Raw genomic sequence first — 23,560 nt, 5'->3', positions numbered from 1 at the left:
TTTATACCTCAGTACTTAATTTTATTTGGAGCAATTATAAATAGTATTGAAGAGTTTATTTCCAATTGCTCGTTTTTAGTATATAGAAATGCAGTTGACTTTTATGTGTTTCTCTTTCTTCTATTACTTTAATGAACTTATTAATTCTAGAAACTTTTGGTAGATTCCTCAGGATATTCTCTGAAGACAATAATATGTCTGCAAATAGAAATTTTTTTAAAATCTTTTTTTTCCATCTTTAATCTTTTGTATTTCTTGCATTCTGCACTGGCTTGAAATTCTAAAGTGGATAGTTTTTACTTGTTCTCAATCTTAAAGGGAAATAATTCAGTCTTACCATTAAGCATGGTACTAGCTGCAGTTTTTACATATATGCTCTTTACAAGGTTGAGGAGATTCCCTGTGCTCTTACTTTGTTGATATGTTTATTATGGAGGTTCCTGGGTGGCTCAGTTGGGTAAAGTGCCTGCCTTTGGCTCAGGTCATGATCCGAGGGTCCTGGGATCCAGCCTCATGTTGGGCTCCCTTCCCAGCAGGGGAGTCTGCTTTTCCCTCTCTCTCTGCCCCTCCCCTTACTCATCCTCTCTCTCTCTCTTTCAAATAAATAAATACATATTTTTTTTTTTTTACAAAAAGAAAATGTTTATCATGAATGGGTGATTTTTGTCAAATGATTTGTTATCAACATATATGATCATATATGACTATTCTTTGTTAACCTTTTAACATGATAGATTACATTAAGTGATTTTCTAAAATCGAGTCAGTATTGCATACTGGAGTAAATTCCTTTGTTGTAGTGTATTAATCCTTTCATAAATTATTGGATTTTATTTCCTAATATTTTGTTGAGGAATTCTGATTTAAGTTCATGAGAAATATTGCTCTGTAGTTGTTGTGTACCTTTTTTTTTTTTTTTCGTAGTTTGTCTTATTTTGGTTTTAGGGTAATACTGGCCTCATAAAATGTGAAGTGTTCCCTCTGCTTCTATTTTTTCAGGGGAAAAGGTATAAAATTAGCATTAATTCTTTTTCAAACCATTGGTAAAATTCTCCAATGGAAGCAGCTTTACCTGGAGATATTTTTCTGGGGATTCCTTAAACAAAACTCAGTTTCTTTAATGGATATACAACAATTCAGATTATATTGTTCATCTTAGCTGAGTTTTGGTAATATGTGGTTTCCAAGTAGTCTATTTTTTCTAGCTGACCTATAAATAATTATGTACCAGCTCACATATGATTTTACAATTTTAATGTAAATCTCCTCTGTATTTACTTCATGATGAATAGAGTATTCTTGATCTATTTAAAATGTTTCCTAGTGATTTGGTATCATTTTTAATTTTCTGATGTTTTTAGGAACAGCTGTGTACAAGAGCCTCAAAACTTAATGTTCCTTATCCATTCATCTTTCGATGGACACTGATGTGGTTTATGTATACAATGGAATATTACTCAGCCATTAGAAATGACAAATACCCACCATTTGCTTCAATGTGGATGGATCTGGAGGGTATTATGCTGAGTGAAATAAGTCAGTCGGAGAAGGACAAACATTATATGGTCTCATTCATTTGGGGAATATAAATAATAGTGAAGGGGAATAGAAGGGAAGGGAGAAGAAATGGGTAGGAAATATCAGAAAGGGAGACAGAACATGAAGACTCCTAACTCTGGGAAACGAACTAGGGGTGGTGGAAGGGGAGGAGGGCAGGGGGTGGGTGTGACTGGGTGGCGAACACTGAGGGGGACACTTGATGGGATGAGCACTGGGTGTTATTCTGTATGTTGGCAAATTGAATACCAATAAAAAATAAATTTATTATTAAAAAAAACTTAATGTTCCCATCTTGTCATGTTTTGAGTTTAATTTGTCTTGCCTCTCATTTCCTCTTCAGTGCTTCTACAGATGACATTGTGCTTACCACTAAGAAGCTCCTCCCTCTATTTTTCAGTAGCAATTTCAGAATTCAAATCCATTAAATATTTAGAACCACATATAGAGTATTTTGAAATTCAGGCCTAAGAGACAGTAAGATTTTAATGATATGAGTCCTTTCTGAAAATGGCAAGATGCTAACATCCACAGATGGAAATAGGGTTTGTTAAGAAATATTATGTAAAAGATATTATTTGCATGTTTTTAACTACCTTAGATACAGAAATTTTGATTCCTTTAATCATGTATTTTCCTATTACTATGCCCAGATTAAATCTCTAAATGGTAATTTCATCAACAACATAAGGCATGTCATTAAAATTATTTTTTAAATTATTAAAACATTCTAAGATGATAGTTAAATATATAGTTAACTTGAAAAAATTTATAGATATCATGAGCCAGAAATTAGTTATGTTGGCATTCTTACTTACAAGTTCTCCAGTTACTTGAAGAAAAAAGTGAGCTAACGGAAATGTCTATCTTCTGAATAGTTCTCCCCAGGTTTTGATGATATTCTATTTGTCCAGTAAGAACCAAACATATAGCTATTTGTCAAAAATTTGTATTTTTATTTGCTTTCCCCTTTTAAGTAAGAGCTCTTATCACCTTTTCTCATTCCTAAAACAAACAAACAAACAAAAAACCAATAGCAAAAATTAGCTGTCATACTTCCTACCCTGGAAATAATTCCATCTAGTTATGTGTCTACATGCCATCCTTGATCAGAGTATTTTGTCGTGCTGAAGAGGAGTTGTATTCAGGAGTAATCTCTTAATTGAGATTCCACCAGAAGACAGATTTCTCCATTGAGAAGGATCACAAATGTCATAACCCTTCCTTTGTAACATCATCTTGCACCTTCTTTAGCTGAATTGAAAAGTATTCATGTTTCAGGTTTTTATGCCTGACATCATGTGAACTTCCTACAATCTTCATAAAAACAATTCTGACCACTTGGACATTTTTATTCTATTCTATTCTATTCTATTCTATTTTTTCCTTTGTTTCCTTCATTGTCAGTAGAAAAATAATTTAACTTTGTATAAGTAAACTTACATTGTCCCGACTTTATCATTAATTCAATTTTCACTTTTATTTATTTTTTTAAAGTTTTTATTTATTCATGAGAGACACAGAGAGAGACAAGCAAAGGCATAGGCAGAAGGAGAAGTAGGCTCCATGCAGGGAGCCTGATGTGGGACTTGATCCCAGGACTCCAGGATCATGCCCTGGGCCGAAGGCAGATGCTCAACCACTCAACCCAGGAGTCCCTTATTTAATCTTTTAGATAAATGATTTTTAAGGGTTCTAGATACTGAAAGAGAAATAACAAAAAGAGACACTGCAATATGAAAGGTTTCAAAGGGAAGCTTCATTCATGTCATTATCTTGACTGAAGTCTGGTTTGAAATGCTTGTTTCTATTTTCTGAGGTTTTTATGTTGACCCCACACCTTATGCTCTAATAGACTCCATCCAGACAGCTTAATTTGATCTCTTGCTTCTGTTCTTTTGCTATTTTAGATTTCATACACAAAAATAAAACTGGAGAAATTTCAGAGAAGTACTGCTCCCACAAGGCTATGACTTATGGCCTTATGTGGACTAATACATAATTTTCTATACTGTGCTTTCTTCTTTATTAGGAAGAAGAGATTCTGGTTCACAAGCTCATGACACATACATCTACTGTTGATCTGAGTTGTGTGAGAGTTCAGAAAACACATTACTTGTCACTAGTTTAGGGAGTGTAGTCCTTATCATCTATTGCTCCCTAAATCTAGAAACATGTGCTCTGTATAGAAGGGTACAGGGAACTGTAGAAGAGTCAACAACATACCCAACCACATGCCATAAAGCCTGACCTGTCCCCATGTCACGTGGTCACTTGGGTTGTATTCAAGTGACCTTTCAGAGAGCACATCTGCAGCCTCATATAACCCATGGGCTTCCTGTTGTTCCAGAGGCAACCAAACTGGGTCTCCACATAACAATGTCAGAACTCTTACAAGAAAATTGAATATTTTTCGTCACTTCCTATTTGCTTTTGTCTTCTCCCAAGCACCATAATTTTAAATGCTAAAGCCTTCTTTTTTGTTTGGTTTTTGTAAACTGTATAGAAATTGGCACAGTATGAAAAAAAAAAAGAAAAGAAATTGGCACAGTATGGAGATAGATGCCTTCTGCCTTCCTTTCCCCATGTCTCCACTTCTGTTAAGGGTTTAAGGGTTATCTATTCCTACCTTACTCCATATCTCATTCAAAATAGTTCTAAATTATTGTGTTTCCTCTTTTCAATCTTTTCTCTAAAACCAGGAACACTATAGGTCTATCTCTCCCAAACTTCTTTTCCCTTAAAACACTGATTGATTGGTTGAGAAGAGAGAGAGAGAGAGAGAGAGAGAGACAAGTGCAGAGGAGCAGAGTGAGAACGAGACTTTTAAGCAGGCTTCTCACTCAACATGGAGCTTGATGTAGGGCCTGATCTTAAAAGCCCAAATCAAGAGTTGGAGACTTAACCAACTGAGCCATCTAGGTGCCTCTCCCCTTCAGACTTTTAACTGGGTTTAATCACTGATAGAATTTATACTATGAAGGAAAGCAACTTGCCTCTAATGTTTGTTTGTTTGTTTATTTATTTATTTATTTTTTATTTATTTATTCATGAAGACACAGAGAGAGAGGCAGATACACAGGCAGAGACACAGGCAGAGGGAAAAGTAGGCTCCATCCAAGGAGCCCGATGAGGGACTCAATCCCAGGACCCCAGGATCACACCCTGGGTGGAAGGCAGTGCTAAGCAACTGAGCCACCTAGGGATCCCTGCCTCTGATATTTAGAGGGTAAGTTTATCTCTCTGATGTTCAGGTTCACCTTGAGTCTAGCCCGTCCAAATATCATATGGAAAGAAATATAAAATGAGTTCTTCAGCAAGTTCAGTATTCTAAATCACATGATGTTCTCCTTGTGGTAGATAAATTTACTTTCTCTTATGCAAGGGCTTTAAAAAATAATCATTCTTTCTTGTGATATATCTTAAGAATTATAAGATATAATTCCTGTGTCTATCTTTTTAAAAAATCTACTACCCGGTTACATGTTGGTTTTGACACTTTTACTTGGTTTGACCACCAAAGCAGTCAGTCAGAATATCTACTTATCAGTATCTTTCAGAGCAAAAAATTGTCGTGCACTCCACTACATATGCTGTCGCTAAAAATGCACTACTTGTAGGTGCTCAATCTTCTCCATGAAATTCAAATTCAGGTTACTTTATTTTAGACTCTTTTTCTATATATAGATAGAGGTAGATTTATGACTGGCAGGAGAAAAGGAGGAGGAGAAAAAAGATGATGATGGAACAGCAAGTGGTGTTCTAAAGTGTCCTTATTACCAAGTCATTTAAATTATTTTTGATTGACACATCAGATACAGAATTTTAAGAGCAAATGTAGGAAAACATAGTTAGTGAAGAGTAGACCTGATTTATTGCTTTCTTAAAGTCAGGAGCATATAGGAATGCAATAAAATGATCACCCTTGCCTCCAAGAAGGTAGCCAAAGACCATATGATGGATGAGCTAGGTTTCCTAAAAGCCTGAGGATAAAAACCACCCTGTGGTGTTTGTTATAGCATTCATTCTATTAGTCATCACCCCTTTGGTTACAAGTTATAGGAAGCAACTCAAACTTCCTCAGAGAAGAAGGGGAATTACTAGTTCACATAACCCAAAAGGGATTGGTATAGTAGGGAAACACTAAAACCAGGAACTTACATCTTTTCTTTCCCAATCTCTCATCTCTACTTTCCTTTCCTGTGGACATCACCTTCTATTACTTAAAACTAGCTCAGCAGATGATATTTAAAAGTTCTCCCTAAAAAAGTCTGCTTATACCAAATAAGTTGAAACTCTTATGCCAATGAAATCCTGTACCTTCAAAGTAAATAAAAACTTTAAATAAATATTTAAAAACTACCTCAATATGTTTATGTTGGAGCTCTAAAATATAATCAACAATTATACAAGTATAAATATAATTTATGAAACATTTTTCTGCCAGTTTCCCATACCAATATACTTTTAAAGCAATAATTTAATTTCACTCTTATTAAATGCATGAAACAAAAGCTAAGATTTACTGAGTAGGTGCTTTATTGATTACTTGTAGTATGTCACTTAAGCCTTATAACAACTCTTAAGATGTAATAAATATTATTGTCTCCATTTTATAGATGAGAAATTGCAGCATAGAGAGGCTTAGGACCTTTCCTGAGGCCATACTGCTAATAAGTGCTATGCCTAGCATAGGTGATAAAAATTCTATGTAGAAAGTAATCAGTATGAGTAAGATTATATGATATTTGTTTTTCTCCAACTGACTTATTTCACTTAGCATAATATTCTCTAGCTCTACCCATGTCATTGCAAATGGTAAGATCTCATTCTTTTTTATGGCTGAGTAATATTCCATTATGTATACATACCACAACTTCTTTATTCATACATCAATCATGGACATTTGTGGTCTTCCCATAAATTGGCTATTGTTGATAATTCTGCTATAAATATCAGGGTGCATGTATCCCTTTGAAACAGTATTTTGTATCCTTTGGGTAAATCCTTAATAGTGGCAGTTTCTGAGGCATAGAATAGCTTTATTTTTAGCTTTTGAAGGACCCCCATAGTGTTTTCCAGAGTAGCTGCACCAGTTTGCATTCCTATCAACAGTGCAAGTGGATTCCCCTTTCTCTGAATCTTTGTCAACACCTATTGTTTCCTATGTTGTTAACCTTAGCCATTCTGACAGATGTGAGGTACAATCTCACTGTAGTTTTGATTTGCCTTTCCCCAATGATAAGTGATACAGAGCACCATTTCATATGTCTGTTGGCCATCTATATGTCTTCTTTGGAGAAATGTCTGTTCATGAGGTCTATTTTTTAAGTGGATTATTTGGTTTTGAGTGCTGAATTATATCAGTTCTTTATATATTTTAGATACTAACCCTTTATTAGATTTGTATTTCCCTCACAATGAGTGATGTTGAATATCTTTTCATGTGTCTATTAGACATCTAAATATCTTCTTTGGAAAAAAATGTCTATTCATGTCTTGTTTAACTGCATTGTTTGTTTTTTGGGTATTGAATTTTATAAGTTCTGTATATACTTTGGATGCTAACCCTTTATCAAATATGTAACTTGCAAATATCTTCTCCCATTCTGTCTTTTAGTTTTGTTATCATTTCCTTTGCTGCTGTGCAGAACCTTTTTATTTTGATGAAGACCTAATAGTTTATTTTTGCTTTTGTTTTCTTGGAAGAAATGGATAAATTCCTAGAAGCATATAAACTACCAAAATGGCAACAGGAATAAATAGAAAGCTTGAACAGATCAAAACCAGCAAAGAAACCAAATCTGTAATCAAAAATCACCCAACAAACAAAAGTCCAAGGCCAGATGGCTTCCCAGAAGAATTATATGAAACATTTAAAGAAGAGTTAATACCAATTTTTCTCAAATTGTTCCAAAAATATAAATGAAACTTCCAAACTCCTTCTCTGATGCCAGAATTACCTTGATTCCAAAACCAGACAAAGAGCCCACTAAAAAGGAGAATTACAGACCAATATCCCTGATGAACATAAGTGCAAAAATTCTCAACAAGATACTAGCAAATTGAATCCAATAGTACATTAAAAAAAAGTATTCACCATTATCAAGTGGGACTTATTCTTGGGCTGCAAGGGTGGTTCAATATTTGCAAATCAATCAATGTGATATACCACATTAATGAAAGAAAGGATAAGAACCATATGATACTCTCAATAGAGGCAGGGGGAAAAAAAACATTTGGCAAGGTACAACACCATTCATGATAAAAAAAAAAAAAAAAAAAAAAAAAAAAAAAAAAAAACCTCTAAAAAGCAGGTTTAGAGAGAACATACCTCAACACATTAAAGGCCATAAACAAAAAACCCGCACCTAGTATCATCCTCAATGGGCAAAAACTGAGAGCTTTCCCTCTATGGTCAGGAACAAGACAAGGTTGTCCACTCTCACCAGGGTTATTTAACACAGTAGTAGAAATCCTGGTGTTAGCAATCAGACAACAAAAAGAAATAAAAGGCTCCCAAATGGGGCATGGAAGAAGTCAAACTTCCACCATTTACAGATGACATGATACACTATATAGAAAACCCAAAAGACTCCACCAAAAAAATTGCTAAAACTAATACATGAATTCAGTACAGTTGCAGCATACAGAATCAATGTACAGAAATATGTTGCATTTCTATACACCTATAGTGAAGCAGCAGAAAGAGAAATCACGGACTTGATCCCATTTATAATTGGACGAAAAACCTTAAGAAACCTAGGAATAAACCTAACCAAAGAGGTAAAATATCTGTAATCTGAAAACTATAAAACACTTATGAAAGAAATTGAAGATGACACAAAGAAATGGAACAACATTCCACGCTTATGGATTGGAAGAGCAGAAGTTGTTAAAATGTCTATACTACCCAAAGCAATCTAAACACTTCATGCAATCCCTATCAAAATACCACTAGCATTGTTCACAGAGCTGGAACAATCCTAAAATTTGTATGAAACCAGAAAAAACCCGGAATAGCCAAGGAATCTTGAAACAGAAAAGCAAAGCAGGAGACTTCACAATTCCTGACTTCAAGTTATCTTACAAAGCTGTAGTATTCACCTGGTGCTAAAACAGACACATAAATCAATGGAACAGAAGAGAAAACCCAGAAATGAACCTACAGTTATATGATCAACTACTCTGTGACAAAGCAGGAAAGAATATCCAGTGGAAACAAACTCCATTCAATAAATGGTGTTGGGAAAATTGGACAGCAACATGCAAGAGAATGAAACTAGACCACTTTCTTGCATTATACACAGAAATAAATTCAAAATGGATGAGATATCTAAATGTGATATGGGAAACCATCAAAATCCTAGAAAAGAACACAGGTAGTAACCCCTTTGACATTGGCGATAGCAACTTCTTACCAGGTATATCTCCTGAGGCAATGGACACAATGTTGAATCATGAAATATATTGGGATTTCTCATTTTACGTTGGTATCTTTTATACAGGTTTGTTAACAACACAAAAATAGTCTATCAAAAGAACAATCAGCCCAAATCAAATTTGAGTTGCTTACTGTCTGTCACTGAGTGATGTCTCTCTTAGCCCTAAACATGCCACTCTCGTAAGGGCTGACTATATGGGCTGATGTACAAAGGACAGAACAAAACAAAGGAAGAGAATTGTTTTAACTCTAAGATGCTAGAAAGTAGAAAAAGTAACAATTTCTCTAACCTCTAAAATCTATAGTATTGAGAATATAATAGTGAAAAATACCTTCTGTTGACTTATTCTTTAAGTATTAAAAATGAATAAAGCTCCTAAAAAGTATTCATATTAGTTCTCAGTATTACTTTGATAAAGCAACTACAAGAGAGGCTACCAGAGTGAAGATTTTTCACATCATACCTTTACTCTGCTATTCTTTACTCTGTCAAAATATTTTGTCATGCAACAGCATTTCTTTTATGAATCAGTATAGCTTTTCTCTTAGCTTATCACAGAAGCAGTTTCAATTAATAAAACAGTTGCCTTACATTTGCAAAATGAAGTAATTCAAGCTGAAGCCACCAGCAGAGCAGGAGCACCATGGGACCAAGCACTACATGATTTAACAATGTGTTGTAATTAAAAATGTATCATTTGGGAAATTACCTAAAATATGCTCATGAACTGGCAACCACCTTTAATATCACCAGTGCAAATGGAAATTTAACACATATTTAGTAACTTGTGCATGCAGACTTAGAGTGCATTATTCAAAATTCATGGAAATAAATCATATGCCATTATTTAATCTATAATGCTTTTCTTATTTTGCATCATCTTATGCAGTCAAAATAATTTAATATACTTTTACTTGTTAAATAAACTGGAATGAAGGTTAAAAACTTAAATGTTTACATGTTTCGTGCATGTGTATGCATAGTTGTCACAGAATAATTTGTGTAACACTTCCCATTTACATTTCATTAGCTAGCACTTCTTCCTTTTAGCCAAGCACACATTTAATAATCTCTTGACCCCTTATCCTTTGCGCTTTCAATATAATTCAATTTTAAAGGTAAAATAATGTAAACATTACGTTTGTGTAAGCCTATTACTTCACTTATTTGTCATTTTTTTAAAAAATTAAAACCATGTGGGCCAATTTATATGTGAGTCTTGTATATGCACTTCGAAGAGAACACTCTCTGTGGACAGAGGCAACAAAAGCATTATTGGACCTCTTCAGGGGCACCTGAACAGCTGTACAGGGATCTGTGAGGTAAAACCAATGTGCATCTGCGCACATCTGTGTGCACCTGCTCACTTGTGTGAGTTCATGGAAAAGGACAGGAAACAACCTAAAAATTGAAGAACTTGTTTCTCATTCAGCACTCATCAATAGGATAGAGGTGATTAGTGGAGTCTGAGATCTTGCCTAAAGAATCTTGAACTCTGCTCTGTCGCTAATATTCTATCTCTGATGTGAAACATTGAACATGTGAAGCTGAAATCAGACAAACAAAATTATGAGAGGTCTCAAATTTGTCTGGCTTATTTAAATATTGCTTGATCCAGTTCTCTGATTGCCATAAGAATATGTATATTTTAAAAATCTTATCTGCATTCTGTCATAAGACAGATATTGGGCATAACTCTAATTTGTCCTAATGAAGGAAAAGTTTCAGAGCAAAATACCAATAGTGAATCTGAGGCATTCCCAGTGATTCCTGGTAACCTGAGTAATTTCTTTGAAAATTTTCTGAGAACAGAAATCCCAGAATCTGGATATCCTTGAATCACTGCTTAAAAAGTTATTTTTGAAGTGTGTTCCTCAGATCTCCGAACTGTTATGAAATCTTCAGAATTACTGCTAATTTGTTTTCATAAATTCTCTAAAATAGAAAGAAATGTATTAACAGGTAAGAAATCTGCATCTCGGGTTTGTTTGTTTTTTATTGGTTAATCAATTATAAGCTCCAACAGAGCAACAAAAGAATCTTTCCAGGGGGCACCTGGGTGGCTCATTTAGTTAAGTTTCTGACACTTGATTTTGGCTCAGGTCATAGTCTCAGGGTCATGAGATTGTGCTCCACATCAGGGGTTGTGCTCAGTGGGGAATCTGCTTGAGATTTTCTCCCATCTTTCTCCCTCTGCCCCCCCCCCCAAAACACACTTGCTCTAAAATAAATACATCTTTTAAAAAAAGAATCTTTCCAGCAATATTAAGCCTTTAATGCATGCTACTTTTATTTTTTTAAAGATTTATCTGAGAGAGACAGAGAGTATGTGTGCACTCCTATGTGTGTGAGAGAGGTGAGGGAGAGGGAGAGAATCCTGAAGCATATTCCCCACTGAATGTGAAGTCCCACACAAGGCTCCATCCCAAAACACATGAAATCATGACCTGAGTCAAAACCAAGAGTCAAATGTTTAACTGACTGAGCCATCCAGGTGCCCCTGAGGCATGCTTCTTAGAGCAAATGATTCAGAAGGCTGAAATGGCCAAGCCTAGGGTAGCTTGCTGTTAATACTACAAAACTTAATAGAATTTTGATACCTACACGTAAGCATTGATAAAAGTTGAATATTGATTATCAAGACTTTTTATAAATGAAAAATACAAACACTGGCTGTTATCAACCCAACTGGAAAAATGTAGAATATCAATAAAAATTATCTACAAAGACATCTTTATCGCCAATACAGGCATTTACAAATCAAATCAAAGTGGATTATTTTCATTACAAAAAAGAAAAGTTTAGTTGCTTTAAGAAAGGATTTAGGGGGCATGTGGGCACCTTTTGGCTCAGGTCATGATTTCAGGGTCATGAGATTGGTCCCCACATCAAGCTCTGCAATGAGCATGGAACCTGCTTGAGATTTTCTCCCTCCACGCACATTCTCTCTTTCAAATAAATCTTTAAAAAAAAAATAAAGGATTCTAATTTTTATATTATACATATAACAAGTGTAATAAAAGTATTTTTATTCTTATTTAAAAGAAAGGTAGTGAGATTTTTGTTCCGGAAATAGTTTAAGTAACATCACTGTGACATGTGCTATAGGTAATGTGTTTTAGTTTTTTCTCTTAAGAGAGGGCCAGGGAATCAAATTATGATTTTCTGGTTTTCAACTTTTTATGTTAACATCATAATCTATCATTGTGGAGTTTTCCATACCTCATTTCTATATGTGACCAGCTACAGAATTTAAATTTTACGGTTTTATTTTTCTAAGTAACACACTAGACTGATGAATTTTCTGATATTAAGCATAATTAAGAAAATGTTTCTACTAGCCCTTTAGTCTGCAATTATTTCAGTAATATTATAACAAGGCAGTTTCCTCCTGGTATTAGATATGGACTCCATAAATGTAAATTTTGCATACAAATGAATAGAAATACTGGGAAGAAAAAATTCCAGAAAGATATCAATTTGTCTTAGACCATTTTTTATCTACCTATAAACAATAAATCTTTTATTAATTTTTAAAATAGTTTTCAGCCTATAAACCAAGTCATTTGTATAATCTGTTTCAAAGAATAAACTTCAGAAACAACAAAATAAATTGATGTTTTAAAAGATGGAAATACTGTAGCTTAAAAATGCATTATTTTTCAGGGATATTATGTAACTATTACCATGTGAAGAGTTAAATAAAAGATAGTTAGAAGATAAAATCTTGCATATTCTCATTTTCTCTCAGCATGACCCTTGAGAAATGGGTAACTTGCAAGGTCTACATTCATTTGTCATCTATTATTTTTTATTCTCTTCCAGCTATACATGTGAGTATGAGCATTCTTACTTTTATCTAATATCCATTTCATAATGGGCTTCACTGTACTGCCAATGAAGGGAGACACAGGTTTTTGCCTTATTTATATTCCATTAATTTCTCAGTTTACATATTTACTGAGTTCCAATAGATAACATCTATTTTCTCTCCTGTACCTTTTTATATGTTAACAATATATACCTAGTACATAAAAGGCACATTTTTTTTTGGTAAAAGTTGCTAGAGTTAATCCTAAGGTATATGGGTCCCAGGTAAACATATCTACAAAATCTTAGTAGGTCTTTGTGAGACATAGTAATTTATTCTAGAAGAATACATAGAGTACTTACATTTTTTTTTTTATTGTCTAGTCGGTGTACATGGAGATTTTCCTAGTGTGTAAATGCCATCTCTTTCTGCTCAGGTGCAGAAACTGTTTCTTCATTTTCTTTATTGTCAAATGTGTTGTTTCCAACTAATTTCATCTCTTCCAGCACAAGAAATAGAAAGCAATGTTATTAACTCCAGAAGTTATGGCTTTGGCAAACTGTACTGAAACAATAGATTCTCTTGCCTTTCCAAGCATCTCTAATGCCATTTAGCTAATACTGGTAATGTCATTATTTATGAGGTTGCTTCATTTCATCATACCGCCCATGGATATTGGCTTCTAATGACTCTTTCAAATGTTGTTACTGTTAATAATAATCACAAATGTAAATCTCCAGAGTATGTAGGAGAATGTAAATATTTTCTGATGTTTAATTTTCCACTTAGAATTTTGTGGCATAAAAGTAAAAGAACATATATTCTAACCCTGTTTTCTCTTGAACCATTTAGCCATAATCAGTACATTCCTCGAATATGATCTTTCTCAGTGTTTACCACACCCCACATTTTATGCACTGCCACCAGAAAGAAAGAGAGACAAGGGGAGAGACAAGTGACCCCATTCACATAGGAAAGTCTATCCCTCATCCGCATCTGGCAAGGTTTACAACCCACTTGGGAGAACACAGTGTCACCATATGGACTGAAGATAAGAAAGGCCAATTGTCACCAAAGAACTATGGTTTCAGAAGTCCTCAAAGGACATCAATAAAGTCACCTGAATAGGATGACTTTACATGTGGTATGGAGCCTGCAGTGAGGTGGGGTGACTTCCCTAGATGTCGGCAGCAGAGAGTAAAGGGCCCCTGCTGTCACTCCCTGGTGCTATAGACCTAAGGTAGCACTATTGAGAACACAGATCAGTGAGTAGTCTAGCCTGTGGGCAGAGCTAAAGGCCCAGATTGAGGAGTAGATAGCCACTAGCCCAGAGTCCTGAGTCTTCCCTGGGTCCAAAATGAGCAAGAGTCACATCATTGCCAACCAATGTGTCTGCCCCATTCTAGTGGCTTAATCTTCTATGATCTCAGGAAAAAAATATTGTAGGCTGGACAAAGTCCAAGAGCTCCTAGGACTTCTGATCATCTTAGGAATTGGAGTATAAGGTTGAAGAGCATCCTAAGGTACAACACAGAAATGGAGCTCATGTTGGTCTTGGGCTGAGCTGCCCTGCGTGGACAGCACTGCTGGTTAAGGCCAGTTCAAGGTACCAGAGAGGACTCAGGAAGAAGAAGGTACTCCAAAGCATAGAGGCCCCTGAAGCATGGAGCTGGGGCAAAGGTCAGCTTGCCCATGTCTAAGGGTCATACTCCTTTGTACTTTAGACATCTGTTAAAAAGAAACTGGAATATATTTTGGCCATGTTAGTATAACTAGTACTAAATATAGTGGTGGCTATATTCAACTGTAATAATCTGGCTCCATTTTTGATGCTTGACTGCCCACAACTTTTAGGTCCCACTGGTTCCCCTTCTGTTCCACATATAGGCAAACTGATAAGAAAGTCCAGATGCTCCCTCCTTGGCCCTGGTAGGAAGTTCAAGCCAACCAAGCCCTGTCCTACATGTAGGAATCCCCCAGGCCAACTCTACTCCTAACCACAATAAATAACAAGCCAGTCTTCTTCCCCTGCTCTCTGAGGCCATTTTTGAACCTGAATGGGAGCCTGTCTTGCACTCCCCAGAAATTCTCATTCTGTAAGTAATAATTTTCTTTTTTTTATAAATTTATTTTTTATTGGTGTTCAATTTGCCAACATATAGAATAACACCCAGTGTTCATCCCATCAAGTTCCTCCTCAGTGCCTGTCACCCAGTCACCCCCATCCCCCACCCACCTCCCGTTCCACCACCCCTAGTTCGTTTCCCAGAGTTAGGAGTCTCTCATGTTCTGTCTCTCTCCCTGATATTTCCCACTCATTCTTTCTCCTTTCCCCTTTGTTCCTTTTCACTATTTTTTATATTCCCCAAATGAATAAGACCATATAATGTTTGTCCTTCTCCGATTGACTTAGTTCACTCAGCATAATACCCTCCAGTTCCATCCACATCGAAGCAAATGGTGGGTATTTGTCGTTTCTAATGGCTGAGTAATATTCCATTGTATACATAAACCACATCTTCTTTATCCACTCATCTTTCGTTGGACACCGAGGCTCCTTCCACAGTTTGGCTATTGTGGACATTGCTGCTATAAACATCGGGGTGCAGGTGTCCCGGCGTTTCATTGCATCTGTATCTTTGGGGTAAATCCCCAGCAGTGCAATTGCTGAGTCGTAGGGCAGGTCTATTTTTAACTCTTTGAGGAACCTCCACACAGTTTTCCAGAGTGGCTGCACCAGTTCACATTCCCACCAACAGTGTAAGAGGGTTCCCTTTTCTCCACATCCTCTCCAACATTTGTGGTTTCCTGCCTTGTTAATCTTCCCCATTCTCACTGGTGTGAGGTGGTATCTCATTGTGGTTTTGATTTGTATTTCCCTGATGGCAAGTGATGCGGAGCATTTTCTCATGTGCATGTTGGCCATGTCTATGTCTTCCTCTGTGAGATTTCTCTTCATGTCTTTTGCCCATTTCATGATTGGATTGTTTGTTTCTTTGGTGTTGAGTTTAAGAAGTTCTTTATAGATCTTGGAAACTAGCCCTATATCTGATAGGTCATTTGCAAATATCTTCTCCCATTCTGTAGGTTGTCTTCTAGTTTTGTTGACTGTATCCTTTGCTGTGCAAAAGCTTCTTATCTTGATGAAGTCCCAATAGTTCATTTTTGCTTTTGTTTCTCTTGCCTTCGTGGATTTATCTTGCAAGAAGTTACTGTGGCCGAGTTCAAAAAGGGGGTTGCCTGTGTTCTCCTCTAGGATTTTGATGGAATCTTGTCTCACACTTAGATCTTTCATCCATTTTGAGTTTATCTTTGTGTATGGTGCAAGAGAGTGGTCTAGTTTCATTCTTCTGCATGTGGATGTCCAATTTTCCCAGCACCATTTATTGAAGAGACTGTCTTTCTTCCAGTGGATAGTCTTTCCTCCTTTATAGAATATTAGTTGACCATAAAGTTGAGGGTCCACTTCTGGATTCTCTATTTTGTTCCATTAATCTATGTGTCTGTTTTTGTGCCAGTACCACACTGTCTTGATGACCACAGCTTTGTAGTACACCCTGAAATCTGGCATTGTGATGCCCCCAGATATGGTTTTCTTTTTTAAAATTCCCCTGGCTATTCGGGGTCTTTTCTGATTCCACACAAATCTTAAAATAATTTGTTCCAACTCTCTGAAGAAAGTCCATGGTATTTTGATAGGGATTGCATTAAACGTGTAAATTGCCCTGGGTAACATTGACGTTTTCACAATATTAATTCTGCCAATCCATGAGCATGGAATATTTTTCCATCTCTTTGTGTCTTCCTCAATTTCTTTCAGAAGTGTTCTGTAGTTTTTAGGGTATAGATCCTTTACCTCTTTGGTTAGGTTTATTCCTAGGTATTTTATGGTTTTGGGTGCAATTGTAAATGGGATTGGTAAGTAATAATTTTCATATATTTTTGGTATAATGTACAGTTTTTAGCCTCAACAATCAAACTAAACTTTAGGGGTAAGGTGGAAGTCCATCCTGTTTCTGTGAAGTAAACACAAAATAAACAATTAACAAGCTGGCATTTGCAAGGCCAAGAAAGAGATGTTAGTTGTAGGATAACCTGAGAGCCTGAGCTGTTACAATTAACCAAGTTTAGCAGTTCAAATTTCTCTACTCCTAAGACGCAGATTCATTTTACGATGAAATTTAAGTACATCCAAATTCAAGGTAAATCTGTTCTCTACAATGACTGACTAGCAACCTCAGTGTGCTTTTGAGAGATAATATGATTTCCCAGCTCTAATAAATTCTAGCCTAAAACAATTGTAGCAACCACAGCTACACTTGTACAAGCAGATTGCTTTAGAAAAGGAACATGTGGTATTTAAAAACTGTCAAATAGTTACATATGTTTTCCCTAATCAAAGGCCTGCAGTTTCCTTCTAATCAAGCCTGCTCCCAAAGCAGGAATAGATCTATTACTTCGATGTTCACCATTTCACTTGAAACTTTTAACCACTATCCTATCAGCGCAGCATAAATGTTGACATTAGCTACTATCCCAAATGATGCATCTTGAGGACTCTTTGATAGTATCTTTTTCTTTTAACTAGGAAAATCAATACTCTATGAACTGTATAATATAGTGAAAAGATCAGGGGATATGGATTCTGACATGGGTCTTAATTTTTGGCTTCTGTTGCTCTTTTCCTCTCCCACTAAATAGTTAGGCAAGAAAGCATTATTTAACTTTTCTATTTGAAGATCTGTGATGTCTCTTCCATATGCAAAAATCTATTGTCTTGACACACAAAATTAACCACAGGAAATGTGCAAGGTAGAGTACATATCATCATTGTTATAATCAACAGAAACATTGGCCTTATATCAATGAAAATCTTAGGTCATTCAAATTTTGAGTTGGAAGGAAGAATCATATAGCCTCTCCCCTCCAATATTCTGGTAGCTTCAACTGCCCAAAGTCATGCTTTTAAATAAATACAGACTAGAATTGTAACCCAGACACTCTGACTTTTGGAAAAATTACTTATGAACATAGGTCCTATCTCATAATATGCATCTTAAGATACCTTCCTTTCCTATCTTTGTAGATTTATTATAGTGGGACATATAAGTACTATTTTCTTTGTGTCACAGTGTTAGAAATGTTGAGGAGCATTACATCAGAATGGTTCACAAACATGGAAATCACCTGGGCATTAGAAGTTAGAAATCACATAATGGTGAAATTATTTTGGATAAGTGCTTACTTGATTTTTAGAAAACACTTTTAAATAGTTCTTTTAATATCTTCCATATAGACTATATAGAGCTTTGTACCTTAATGGCCTAGTTCTTCATACTGTGATACATTTTTAGAAAGCTGACTCTGGAAATATTGAAACATAGCACAAGTGAAACATAGCACAACATAGTGATTTTCCTGAGGGCTTTATACAGATGAACTTCCTATCAGCCCTCATTGGATAGCTGTCCCTTCATTTCATCCTGAAGTAATAGTCGCTTCTTCTGTCTTTGTACTCCATGAAGCCTGCTCACATTCACTAGAGATGAAGAAAAAAGCGTTGTTTTTCATGTATCACAAGTGATAGGCCAGTAAGAGGAGCTATCAGGACAACATATCCTGGCCACAAACATGTATTTATTCCCACTGTTATGAAATTTTGTTTTGCTAAGAAAGAGACATAATTTAAAGCCAATTGCAAGTTGTATCTATTCAAATACACAGATCTTAGGGCCAAAGTAGCCAATTAGAGAAAAGTCCACACCTTGTATAAAACAAAATTGGAAAGATGTGCTAGTAAGGATCTGTGCTTTTATTTTGTTACAGATACTTATTATTGAATAAATTTAGTGGAATAAGAACAACTACCATTTTATCTTTCCCACAGATTCTGTAAGTTAAGAATTTGGACAGGGCAGCCCGGGTGGCTCAGCAGTTTAGCACAACCTTCGGCCTAGGGCCTGATCCTGGAGACCCGAGATCGAGTCCCACGCCGGGCTCCCTGCATGGAGCCTGCTTCTCCCTCTGCCTGTGCCTCTGCTTCTCTCTCTCTGTGTGTGTCTCTCATGAATAAACAAATAAAATGGGGAATAAAAAGAATTTAGGGATGCCTGGGTGGCTCAGTGGTTGAGCCTCTGCCTTTGGCTCAGGGTGTGATCCTGGAGTCCAGGGATCAAGTCCCACATTGGGCTCCCTGTATGGAGCTTGCTTCTCCCTCTGCTTGTGTCTCTGACTTCTATCTCTGTGTGTCTCTCATGAATAAATAAATAAAATCTTTTAAAAAAAAGAATTTGGACAAGACATTACATGGAGGACTCATTTGTGATTCATAATGTCTGGAGTCTCAGGTGGGAAGACCCAAGTGCCTGGGAATGAAGCAAATAGCTGGGAATCAGAATCATTTGGAGGTTTTGTCACTCACATCTGGCACCTCAAAAGCTGGGCCTTTAACAAGAGCACCTACCAGCATTCTCTCCATGTGGTGTGGGCTTCTCCCAGTGGCAGATAGGTTGTAAGAAAAACCGTCCAGAGAGAGAATCATGAAAGCAAGCAATACAAGATAATAAAGCAGAAATTGCAAAGCCTCCTTTAGTCCAACCCTAAAACTCATTCAAGTATCATTTTCACTGTATTTTATTACTAACGAGTCTGCCACTGAAGTCAGCCAAGATTCAAGCAGAGGGAATTCTACCCCCCCCACCTTTTTTTAAATTTAGGATAGTCACACACACACAGAGAGAGAGGCAGAGACATAGGCAGAGGGAGAAGCAGGCTCCATGCACCGGGAGCCCGACGTGGGATTTGATCCCGGGTCTCCAGAATCGTGCCCTGGGCCAAAGGCAGGCGCCAAACCGCTGCGCCACCCAGAGATCCCCAGGAATTCTACCTCTTGGTGCAGACGTAGCAAGGTAGCACGCACACAAAAATAATGGGTGATGGGGAAAATCATCATCTTTGAAGATTATGATGAAAAAATGGTCAGAAGGGACTCTGAGATTTATTAGCTATGGTAGTGAAGTTGGAATGTTGAAGAATATACCTGATTTGTCTGGATAACTATGTGATATTTGACTCAACTCTCTGTCTTAACTTCGTTTGCATTTAGAGTCACTAATATCACACCTAACGCCATTGGCCTTCACCCCAAGGGGCTCTTCCAGACTGTGGGAGTGGTCTGCTATTGAAACTAAAGGTAGGAAGTGGGGCAGGTGTTTGGTCTATTACTTCTTTAATCATTGAATCCCCAGAAAATTCTTTTATTATTTAACAGAATGATTATTTTTCAGTCTCTTCAACCCATGTGGTTGAATAGGAAATATTAAGGTAAGCACTCTGTGACTTCCATTGCAATACACCAGCAGCTTATAGGAAACCAAGTAGTCACAATTTCAAACTCAATTCTTTTCCCATTACATCACACCATCTCTGTAAGCACATATATGCAGGTAAAGTGAAAAGGGAGGAAAAAGAGGGTACCAAGATTTCAACCACAATACTTAAAAGAATCATGATCATAGACAAGGAAGGGAAAGAAGAGAATGTGCAGCAAGCAATAAGAGAAGTCTTGCTTTGGAGGTGGTATTTTCATTTTAAGAGGAAAATTTATGTCCAAGTACAGATGGTGTAACACAACCACATTATCATTTAAAGAAGAAATCTAATCTCTTAGGCAATTGAACATGATCCCAACCATGGATCTACTGATACAGAACATCAAAGCTAAAATATAGTATGTTCACATGAGGACAAAGATAGAGACATCAGCAGTAACTTTTAGATCTGGTGCTCTTATAACTAGTGCATTAACCCATTTAAGAAAAAATTAACATAATAGAACATTATGACAGTAATAAAGATCCTCCCACCATTCAAAGTGTTAAAATAATGCTGAACCCTGTATTTTGATAACCAGAAGGAATGATAATGACCTGATAATATTCTTCTGTACCAATGATGTTTACTGTATTCAAAATAGTTAATAATACAATACTTTATCTCCTTAGTCAAAAGACTTTTCATTACATCCTGCTCCATTTAATAAATATGTTGTTGAGATGTATTTCTAATATTGATTGGCACTCACCTCTCCTATGACCTAACCCCTTTTCAAAATAATGGGGAGTTACCCTAAAAAAAATAATGGGGAGCTTACATATAAATTAGATTCTTGGTCCAATAGAGAAAAAAATACTGTGTCCTATTTGTTCACCCTAAATCAGTATCTTCTAAATATCATTTATTAGTTTGGGGTAGTTTAGGCAATTATTGAATTTCATAGCAGAGTAGTAGGACTACTAGTAGGACCTAGATTCATCTATTTGCTATGTAACCAAGGGAAAGCTATTCCATATTTCTGAGCCATAAGATACTCAAGTGACAATTATATTAAACTGCATTGTACATTTTTTGGAGGGAATATTAAAATAATATTATGCATGCAAAAACACTTAAATGCCTTGCATCTCTCATAAACTCACTAAATAACATTTATTATTATTGCTGATGGAACTTGTGGTCCATAAAAACATCTATTATTTAGCCAAGCTAATTTTTAAAAACTTCAGAGAAAACATTTCCACCTAAGATGGGGAAAGCTGAAATCTTGTCACTCATCCAATACCCCACACACACTAAAAATGGCTAAATTACAAAATCTTAACTTTTCTTGAAGCCAAGAGAACTAAAGTTAAAGAATAAAAAGTAGACTGAAATCCAAGGAAATTAGGTTCCTCCAAGAAGAGACGTAGTATGAAAGCTGCCTCCCTTGTGGCAGAACACTAGAAGCTGTGGTACCATACAAGCAGGTAAGAACCACCAGCTCAAAATGTTAATGAATTGTTAAAAGGCTGAATGATAGGTATTGTGAGCAGAAGACCTCTGGTAGTCAAAGATAGAGGACAGCGGCAGACACTCAGAATTTGTTCTATGGAAATCCACTAAGCACACATGGGAAAGACTGGAGGCAGAGAGCCTCCCTTTGTCGTAAAGACCTCCATAAGGACAGTAGAAGCTGCTATGGAAAAGGCACAAAGTTCTGCCCCCCAGAAATTTCAGAAATTCCTGAAAAAATAAAAGTAAAAACCTAAGCCACTGTGGAGGCATAGCAAACTCAACCTTCCCTGTGATAAAATTCAAGAAGGGAAAAGTTAAATGAATTAAAAAAAAAAAAAAAAACTACCATTAAGAGAAGAGCGAGAGGCAGTCCAAGGCCTATGGTCTCATAACAACATTAAAGATCTAACACCGAAAAAAGGACAGAGAATTCTCACTGAAGGTATGAGGCAGAGCTTGAATGCCACAGGAGACAGGGGAGGATTGCAAGAAAACCCTAATCCTGAAACACAAGAAATAAGATCCATGAATGAAGCATGATGTGGAAAACAGGGAATTCTAGTACCCTACCATCAAAAAATAGGCAGTAGTAGTCTACAAAGGGGGGAGTGGCAGAAGCATAGAAACTCTGTGGTGTATATTCACAGAAAAGGCTGAAAACTGAGAGTGAAACAGCAACAGGGAGAAAGACATCCAAGCTCCCACTCTAAGCACAAGGTAACACTAAAGCATTAAAATCCAGTTAGGCAGTGAAGGAAACAATATCAATAACAAATCCCAAACACACACTCCTGATTAAATTGATTCTACCCCCAACACTAATGGTCTAGCTGAAGAAATGAGGCTATTCATCTCTGTCTCTGCTTTCTACACAGATATGCAACATTCAGTTACAAATGAGATAAACAAAAGGAGAAAAAGAAACACACTGTCAACAAACAAAGTAACTTACAGAAAGAGACTTCCAGATGACCCAGATGGTGGAACTATAGGGCAATGAATTTCAAATAACTATAATTAATATGTTAAAGGCTCTAATGGAAATAGTGTGAAAAAATGCATGAACATCTGAGGCATTTCATCAAAGCAGTGACACGATGAGATCAAGTTAAAAACCGAAATCCTGAGGAGAAAAGAAGGGGGATGATAGTACTAATAACGTAACTGAGATGAAGAACCTCTATTGACTCATCAATAGAATTGACATAGCCAAGGAGAAAATCTGTAAACTTAGAAGAAAGATCAAGAGAAATTACCTGAAGTAAAATACAAAGATGAAGAAAAGTTAAAAAGAAAAGCTGAGGCCACCCAAGAGTTGTATAATGATTTAATAAAATCTAACACATGTAACTGAAATCCTGAAGGGGAGGTGAGCAAAAAAAAAAAAAAAAAAAAAAATCTGAAGTAATAATCACAGAACTGTTTTGAAAAGTAGTAAAGAACATAAATTGGAGAAGCTCATAGAAGGCCAAAAGCAATAAACACCTAGAGAAACACACTTAAAACATATCAATATTAAAAATACTGAAACCAAAGGGGCACCTAGGTGGTTCAGTGGTTGAGTGTCTGCCTTTGGCTCAGGTCTTGATATCGGGGTCCTAGGATCAATCCCACATAGGGCTCTTGGCGGGGAGCCTGCCTCTCCCTCTGCCTTTGTCTCTGCCTCTCTCTGTGTGTCTCTTATGAATAAATAAGTAATATCTTTAAAAAAAAATACTGAAACCAAAGCCTAAGAAAAAATCTTGACAACAGCTAGAAGAGAAAAAAAGACACAAAGAAACAAAATTAGAATTACAGCACTTATTGTCAGAAACTAGGCATGCCAGAAAAAGAATGACAATTTGGAGTGACAATTTTAAAGTACTGAAAGAAAACTATCAACTGAGAATTCTATATTCAGCAAAAATATCTTTCT

The sequence above is a fragment of the Canis aureus genome, chromosome 9 (genome assembly GCF_053574225.1).
Source record: "Canis aureus isolate CA01 chromosome 9, VMU_Caureus_v.1.0, whole genome shotgun sequence".
NCBI classification, from domain to species: domain Eukaryota; kingdom Metazoa; phylum Chordata; class Mammalia; order Carnivora; family Canidae; genus Canis; species Canis aureus.
This window is presented reverse-complemented; position numbering follows the sequence as displayed.